Raw genomic sequence first — 10,129 nt, forward strand, 5'->3', positions numbered from 1 at the left:
AGAAGGTTGTTGCCCAGATTTTGACTTCTTCGCTCGAGCGAGGCTTATTGCGCTCGAGCGAGCCTTGTGTAATCTGCTTCGTCGCTTGAGCGAGGCTTCTTGCGCTCGAACGAGCCTTGTGAAATTGTTTCTTCGCTCCAGCGAGACTTCTTGCGCTCGAGCGTGCGTCTGCGTTGGTAGCAGACCTGAAGCTTTGCATTCTACGCTCGAGCGACACTTCTTGCACTCGAGGGAGGCGACCTTTTTGTGTCTGGTCGCTCAAGCGAGCCTGTTCATATCATATCGTGAATGAGACATTTCAGAACACTTTTGGCAGCTCACTTTCTCTCTAAAACTCTCCAAGAACGCAGGTTCTCATACTCTCTCTCTAGAAACCATCTTCTCTCTTTGATTTCTCCAAATCCATTGGGATTTTGGCCATAGTTTCTTCGTCAAGGTTGTGTAACTTCTCGAGGGCTTCGTTGTGTGCGGTGGAGATTGAGTTTCATCGTCATTGATTTTAGGGGTTTCAACTCTTTTCTTCTTTAAACTTGAGGTAGGAATTTTCTTTGAGTTATATATATGTTTTTGCAAGATCTAGATGATTTTGAAATCATCCTTTGATTTGCTTTGAAAATGGGTAGTTGATTCAAGAAGATAGTAATTTTTGAAAGTGAGTTTACTTTATTGTTTCCTTCAAGATAGAAATTGAGAGTTTTGAACTATGTTGATTGAAGAAAGATGATTTTGGTGAGATTTTTCTCAATTGTTTGAAGATGGATGGTTTTGGTGAGAAAACCTAGAAATTGGGGATTTTTTTAAAAAGAAGTTGAAAATCCATGGTTGATATTGTTATACTTATTTTGAATGCCCAAAATAAGTGATGTTTGGAAAATTTCTTATTTATATTGTATAAATGATAAATTTTGAGAAATATGAGAGTTGTTGTTCATTTTGAAAATTGTTATTCAAAATATTGATTTAGTCTTGAAATAGCTAATTTGTTGAAAATGCTCGAAATATGGAAGATGTGTGTATTCCTTGGATGAATTGAAATAAATGTATATTTATTCATCTTGTGAAATTGCATAGAAAGGAGAAATGAGAATTTTGATCACAATGGTAGCATTGTGTGGAAGAATTGGAAATGGAAGAATTGTTGCATTGGCATATCGATTCATTTGATTACATTAAATTTTGAAAGTTGATTTGAAAACTTGCATTGAGAAAGGAATGTTAAGGAGCAAGTTTTCATGAAATGGTTTTGGGGTAAATACAGTGGTAAGTCTTGAAAGGTAGTGTAGAGAATAGGTGTCGAGCCTTCCAATTAATACTAGTAAAAATGACAGATTATAGGTGTCGAGCCCTCCAGTTAGTACTGGTAAAAATGACAAATTGATAGTACTTATATAGTCTACTTGCAGACACAGACCTAGGGACTACCAGAGTTGTATTTACCGCCCCTTAAGTTAAATTGTTAAGTTTTGAACAATGGAAAATTGCATGACATCATTGAACATGATGGTTTTCAAAAGATGATGTGAATTATTTACTAAAAGGTATAGCATGGCATATGCATTCATCTCTTAAGATTTGTATAATGGAAAATTGCTCACCCTACGATGTGAATTATACTTTGTAATGGTATAGTATGGCATATGCATTCATCAACAATGGAAAATTGCATGGCATCATTCATCTCTTGATGTGAATTATACTTTGTGAAGGATTTTCCTACTGGGTTTTATGTTCACCCTACGAGATTTTTGTGTAGGAAAAGACGTCGTGAATCCGCCTAACTGAGGGCGTGGAAATGTGTGTGTTGAGAGCACAAGGTTCTCATCTGCTGTGATTTTATTTGTAAGCCAAGAGCTTTCTATGTATGAGTTTGAATAATCGTTTTGTGTAATTAGGCTCAAGTCTTGAAAACTTGTAAACCCTTGGGGGTATTTGTTATTTAATTAATTGTTGTTGGATTAATTGTATTATCGCATAAAGACTATTTACATCATGTAATGCAAGTATGATGATTTATTATCGGTTTTACTTTAAAGAGGCATGACTATTGTATTACCATTTGGGTATGAAAATTGGGGCGTTACAAAAATAATGTGAATATTCTCTCTCATCTGATGTGAATATATTTTTAATTGACAACACATTAAAAATAATGTGAACATTCTCTCTCATCTAATGTGAACGTTCACAACACCTTTCCGAAAAATTCACTCTCATCTAATGTAGTAATGTGAATGCTCACAACATGTGAACCTTTTTATTTTTAATTGACAACACATTAAAAATAACATTCATTATATTTTTAATTGACAACACATTCTTATTCACAACATATTTTTAATTGACAACATATTCTTATTCACAACATGTAGTGATGTGAACGTTCACCACATATAAACATTTTCTCTCATCTAATCTAGTGATGAATATTCACATTCATATGTTTTAGTATGAATATTCACATCATGTAATTGACAACACAATGATAAAAATTCATTTCAAATTAATATGAATATAATAATGTGAATATTCATTTCAATTACATGATGTTAATATTCACATCATGTAATTGACAATACAATGATAAAAATTCATTTCAAATTAATATGAATATTGTAACGCCCTCAAAATAATACACAAAACCCATCACTTTAGACATGCATTGATATAAAAGAAATCAACCATTTCTATTTATCAGAGTAATTTTTACAACTGTATTACATGTTAATAACAAAAGTAAATGCCCTATGGGTTTACAGCTTTCCAAGTTAACACTTGGTTACACAAAGGAAGAGTACTAACTCAATACATATTAAGCCCTTGGCTTGAATTTACATGTAATACATCAAAATAAACAAAAAGAGTCTTCAACTCTCATCATCATCCAAGCTATGTCCTTGGAGGTGGCATACTACCTGTACCTGAAAATAATGTTCCATAAAGGGTGAGCCAACGCCCAGTAGAGATATGCTAAACACAGTATAAGTAATAACTAAGACATTAGCAATTGATAAATGTTCAACTTCCATAAATCAATTCATAACCCATTTCCATTTCATTTCAATTTCCATTTCTTATCAATTTCACAATTTACATCAACGGCTCAGAACCTGGCCAACCACTTATATGAGACAATGACTCATATTAAACACTTCCCATTTTACAATAGATAAACATTTAGTTGTATCAACATCTCAACAGATAAGCATACAAGCTGTATCCACAATTCAACAAATATGCATATTAGCTATATCAACACTTCCATAGATAAGCATATGAGCTGTATCAACACTTCCAAAGATAAGCATATGAGCTATATCAACACATTATCTGACAAGCATATGAGCTGTATTAGTGGAGTCCATCCCCTATGTCCTCCCAAACATCATCCGGTTTAGAGGTCCATCCCCTATCTTCCCTTAAACCGTGGAGTACATCCCCTATCTCCTCCCACACGCACAACGTATATACATAAGGGTCATATACACAATCAATCAATACATAACGTTAATGTATTCTATCAACCGTCATACTCTATGACATAACCAATTGATTAGTTTTAGTTTGCCTAATCATCATGCATTGTCTACAACAATCAAAACTACCCTCCACCGGTAGCCCAAGCAATTATTTCTAAACAGATAATAAAAGCTCCAACAGATAAAATATCAATGTCTTCAAAAGTGAGCGATTAATAAATCTAACTCCACTATTCAACCATATAACGAGCCAATTTCATTATTTCCAACTCAATTCCGTACAACCACCATTTTCTCAAATTAATCATACCAATTAATTTATACAACCAATTAAGGTTTTCTACCCCATTTTCCAATATTGACCCAATGGTCTATATTTCAACAACCAACGACAATAACACCATTTTGAAACCCAAAATACATATTATGAGCCCAAAATCACAATACCCTCTTTAACACATTTTGAAACCGTAAGTCCCAAAATCAACCATTTAAACAATATGCTCAAAATCTAGGTTAAAACTCATAAGAGTGAGTAGGAATCCCTACCTCAAAAGTTGACACCCAACGAAGAAGATGATAAAAACGAAGTTGCTCCAAATCACAAGTTTCTCGGATCAAAAGATAGCCCTCGACGATCAACAACTTTTTTGTAAAGGCCAAAGGTGAGGAAACAACTCCAACTAGATCAATACCTAGAGAGAAGGCAAGGTTCTAGAGAGAGAAGCTCTTAAATGGCGTTTTGGAAAAGTAAGAGAGAGAGTGTGAATGTAAAAAGTGATTTTAAAATGCCTAGCTGCCAACTGATATACGACATTCCCGCTCGAGCGGAGAACATAACGCTCGAGCGTCAAGAACAAAAACTAGGTCCGCTCGAGCGCAATAAGACCCGCTTGAGCGCCAAGACACAAGAATAAAGTACAGAGCGCGAAAACCAGTTCGCTCGAGCGTAGATTTCCCCCTCCCAAAACTTAAACCAAAAAGTACTACCCGCTCGAGCGCCAGAATACCTGCTTGAGTGCAAAGAAACCCGCTCGAGCGTGAAAAGCATGCTTGCAGAAGTTCTGCAGAGCACCAAAATACTGGGTGCGTGCAATCTCCGCTCGAGCGCAAGAAGACTCGCTCAAGCGGACCTCCTAAAAACTGGGCAACAAAGAATTAAAACCAAAGCCCAATCCAACCTGTAACAACTCTGCCCAACACATCCTAAAACCCGAACAAATGGAATTAAAGGATGACAACAAGGTATACCACCACCAACATCACGGAATCGAGTCCGGAATACAACAGAACAGTAAAAGGGACAACCGGGATCGCTATAAATATAATGACAGTCAACATTCTAATAGATGAGAACTACCAAAACATAATGACAATCAACATTAATAAGGGTATGAGAGATTGAGGGTGTTTTGCTCTTCTTACCTCAAATAAGATCTAATAGAATAGTTAAAAAAAAATATGAGTTGGATAGAATAAAACTCTTAAAAAGAGGACTTATCAAAAAAACTCCCATTATATTAATTACTTATCAAATAATTTATTATATAATGTTCAAAAAATTATAATATAAAAATTATTTTAATATAATATTCAGTTGGTTTAGCTTGTATTAGAATAAAGATTTTCAAAATTAAAACAAACCTTATGTTGTGAAAAACATACCAAAAATTGAAATTTCAGTCGTTCTCAATCAATCGGCTCAATTCCATCAATTTTTCTTACATCCCTAATAAATATCCATCAATTTGGTTCATTAGAATGAAACAGAATAGAATGATCATTCCATCAAAATATTCATTCCAATATTTGGTTGACTAATAAAATAATGACAGAATACATTATAAATAGAATTATCATTTACTATTTCAAAGAAATGATCATTTCAATATTTGATTGACTAATAAAATAATGGCCAAGTTTGGCAACTCCAATATAATCTATCTTTTTATCTTTTTTCCATCACATCACCTCTCTACTTTTCTGCACATCTTTTCGTAAAAAGACAAAAAATGTACTTATTTAAGTCATCCCAAACAACTCCAAAATACATTATAAATAGAATTATCATTTACCATTTCAAAGAAATGATCATTCCATATGAGAACCTAAGGAATGGTCATCCCATTTCATTCCCATTCATTATAGTGAACCACAAATAGGTACCATCTCTTCCACTATCATCTTTTCTTCTACCATTACTATAATTACTCACTCATTCCACCATTACTACTGCCGCCTTATGATTTATTTTACTGTAAACAAAAATAATTTTAATATTTATAAATCTCGCAATAGTATAGATTAGTTGAATAGCGTCTAAAATGCAAATGTTGATCCACAATCAAAATACTAAGAATTTCATAAATCCATTTTTAAATCAATTCAATAGAGATTATTCGAATGGAGGTAGCTAAATTAATGAAAAACTAAAACAAATGAAAGTGAGATAAAATTGATTTTATATATATGAGAGTGAGATCCTTATAGTTATTGAATCCAATATCAATCTCCTAATACTGATTTATTGATTTATCTTATGAATAATCAATATTATAATGACAATGAAACATTATGGTTAAAAGCACCAATAACATCCTTAAGAATATTTACGGACATGAATCATTTTTTATTTTCATGAGGCGTCTACACTAAACTATAGTCAGAAACACGCCTTATCTTTTCTAGGTACTATCGGTTAGGCACACATGATGCGTATATAATTCAAGTAAAAAAATAAATAAAAAAATACACAAGTATTAATATATGTATTGAATCTAAAAAATAAAATAAATAAATAAACGCAATAAAATTTAATATAAAAATAGTGTAAATAATAAAAGGATTAAATAGTTTTTAGCTAATCACCACACAATTGGTTGAAATTCGTGAAAACTATCCACATAAGCCTTTGCATACAAATTACGTTGTTACTACCTGAAAGTGTCATAACCAATTCAATTCGATCATAACTAAAAATATCACAATGAAATATAACCAAGCACCACTTGAAGTAAAACTAAAAATATATTCGGTCATAACTAAAATAACAACTATAATAAGTCATAACTAACATCAAAATGATCACTTGAGACATAACCAAAAACCTATTCGGTTATAACCAAAATAATAATTACAAAATGTCGTAAGTAAGTTATAACTAGCACCACAATGAGTCATAATCATGTCATTATTAGCACCACAAAAGATCAGAACTAAATATCACAAAAGACCATATTTGAATCATATAGTATACACCTTTTTTGAAATGTGTATTATAAAATTTCCTTATATATATATATATATATTTTAGGTCCTTGTTTCTAACAATCCAAGTGACAAAAACTTCGAGTTGTATTCGCTTATGTCCACGTACTAGTTTGTTTATTTCCTTGTATCATTGTGAGGGTAAGTGGGTGAATATTTGTAGCACGAAGCTTGATCTCTTGCTCTAGCAAAAGAAGTGTCACTCAAGCGGATTGGAATGTCTTGCAAGCTCTCAATTGTGCTTCAAAATACAACAAAGGGAGTTTCTTCGCTCGAGTGATCATCTTAACACTCAAGCAACCATTGTGTGTTTGTAGCATCTCGAGAAAATCTCAGAGAAAACTGCAAGGGTGAATTTGGTGCTTGAGCGATCAAGGTAGTTACAGTCACTTAAGAGTCCGTTTTTGGATCAGATATAAGGGAGCCTCTCAGTTATTCATTCCTGCAGTGCGAAAACATAGCAATTTTACCTTGATAAATTGATAATAATATATAGATCAACGAGATTTATTTTGAAGACCATCAAGGGATTTATTATTCAAATACACTTTCTAGAGGGATGTTCATCAGTGAATTCTCAAGAACTTAAGCTTGGAAGGTTTAGTGGAGTCCGAAGTGGCTCATCATCATAGATTCGACATTGGCGTTGTGGATTCAATATTGAGTGAAGCAATTCTGAGATCAAGATGGTGTTGCAAAAGGCACAATGAATTAGATTTAATTTGGGCATGGATTTATTAGATAATTGAGGATTCTCTTGTGTAAAGTTATTGTATTCCTAGTAGATTATTTTATAGTTTTGGCCCATAATTTTTTATCACAATTGGAGAAGTCCAATTGTGATTTTTTCCATGTTAAATTGTTCTATCATCTTATTGTTGCTTGATGATATATCCAATTCAATTTCTTTTATAATTGGATTAGATCATGATTGTTTGATTGAAAATTGTTGTTCATTATTGAAATTGAATCTAAATTACAAATCAAAATCTCAAGAGTTTTTAGATATTTCATGTATAATAAGATTATTGTACTATACTTCGTGAGGTTACATCATTAATATATTTTATATGTAGTGGGTTTTCATATATAATAAGAATCAGGTCTAGTGGTTGTATAACACCCTTCGTGATGTGAGGTCTTAGGTTCAACTTCTATGGAGAGAAATTTAATATCTTTTGTGGTTATAAGTTTATTTTGTTGGGTATACCTCCTTAGTGAAGTATGAGACCCAATTGGTTTATTAAAAGAATTTAATTTGGTTTGGTTTTGGTTATAATATATTTATAATATATTATATCTAACCTTTGAAAGCCCAATGGGTATTTAATAATTTGTTTGGTGACAACTAATATTTTGATAAAAAAAAGTCCAAGATTCAACAATATATATAAATATTGTTTTTGTTCTTTTGAGAGTAGTAACAACAAATTCTTTTTCGGTGAGACAGTGCCTGCTTCGGTGAATATATACCAAGTTTGCTGTGTGATTGGTTTTTTTGGGTGCATTATTCAAGGGTGCTGTTCTTGGGTGCATATTCAAGGTGTGGCTGTGTGTGTATTGCTTGGGCAAACAAGTAATAGTGCTACTTTTTTGTTTGGTTTAGTTTTCGGTTCTGATTTGGATTATTATTTTGGGTTTTCTTCAACTCTGTTTTGAAGATTTTTATTCATCTATTTGGTGACGTCTTTCCTCTAATTTATTTCTGATTATTTGGAATTCACCTAAGGATGGTTTTGTGAGACCATTCATGCCTCGATTGTAATTGTTTGAAAACTCTTTGGTTTATAGTAGAATCGAATTTCGATCTCGTAGACATATCTCACATTGAGGGAATCACATAAAATTCTTGTGTCATTGGTGATTTAATTTTTCCACACTAGTTTTTATTCCCATTGATTAATTAACTTGTGGGAAATCATCTATTTTCCCTAATATATTGTTTTTGTTCTTTCAAGATATACACAGTGGCATTCGTTTGCTTGGTGGATGGTGCAGCAACTTTTTGATCAAATTCAGTGGGTTGATTGAGTAGTTTGCCAGAGAGACTTCCATGTATTTGTTAAGTTCCAACCATATCTCACTATTAGAGGAGGAATTCCTTATATTATATTAACTAATGGGGACAGTAGTTGGTTAGATGCAATGTCCGTAAAAATGAGAGAATGGTTTGATGTTAATGTAACTACTGTCATAATCAATGAAAAATTTTATTTATGAAACCACTCAAACTTTTATTTACTTAGTACATTTCCCTTATCATCAACTATTACATTTTCAGTTATATCACTATTTTTCACACTCATTATTACATTTTGTAAAACATTAGAAAATTCTGCTGAATTCATAACAACTGATCCTCTCCGATCAACTTCTTCTTTTCTAACACCAACCTCTGAAATCGACGGATCAGGAACAACATCACTAGTTCCATCACCACCTTTGTGTACATCAATCTCAGACAAACTCAGACAACCTCTGCGTTCATGAATAACTGAACCACTTTCCCCAAAACCTCTTAACAACAAATCTCTTCGCTAGTATGGTAAACCCATAGACATAGTCCGTGTCAGAATCGGAATGGCCTTAGTTGAAGCACAGTGCCAAACATCAACATTATCATTAATATATTTTTTAGACAACACAATAATAGATAGGGCTCTCATCTGTGAATCTTCTGGCATGTCACCCATAGAATACTTCAAATACCCCCTTCATTTTTACAATATGTAATCCCTCTTTTAATATTAAAATTTTCAAGTCGATAATTCATCATCCATGGCAAACGTTTATCATTAATTGAACAATAACCATTCCTATAATGCACTAATTCACACTGGCAATCCACGGGAAAAATAAAGTATGTTTGCAAACTGTCATTACTATCTAACCTCCTGTCATACACATTTACTCTGACCAATCCACTGGCATTGGGTGCGCAAATGGGGGAATATTTTATCAATATTGTATCAACCTCAATACTCTTTTGTTTGTTTCTCAACCTCAACTGAGAAAAAAAATTAGGCAAAATACAACTGAAATCACTTGCTGAAACACCTTCAACAACACCAGTTCTTTTATCGTCCACCTCCATTCACCTGAACATTACAAATAAAAATATATAAATTACAATTCTAAACAGTTTTAAAGTACATTTGACTTCTTAATGTAATTTTGCATTCTTTTCCGCTAACAGTAGCAGCCAATAAATATATGGAACCCTTCTGAATACTTCCAACATTTCCCAACAGCGTATCATTGTAGTCCGTCTAGATATCAACTGGGAAGAGCCGATCCACAACTTCTATTCCGGGACAAATGTACTCTTTGTCCTTGCCACCAACGAGCTTGAATCTTATTTTCTTTAGCATCCGAAATCGGTCAGA

The sequence above is a fragment of the Camellia sinensis genome, chromosome 2 (assembly GCF_055761805.1).
Source record: "Camellia sinensis isolate YWXY chromosome 2, ASM5576180v1, whole genome shotgun sequence".
Classification (NCBI taxonomy): Eukaryota; Viridiplantae; Streptophyta; class Magnoliopsida; order Ericales; family Theaceae; genus Camellia; species Camellia sinensis.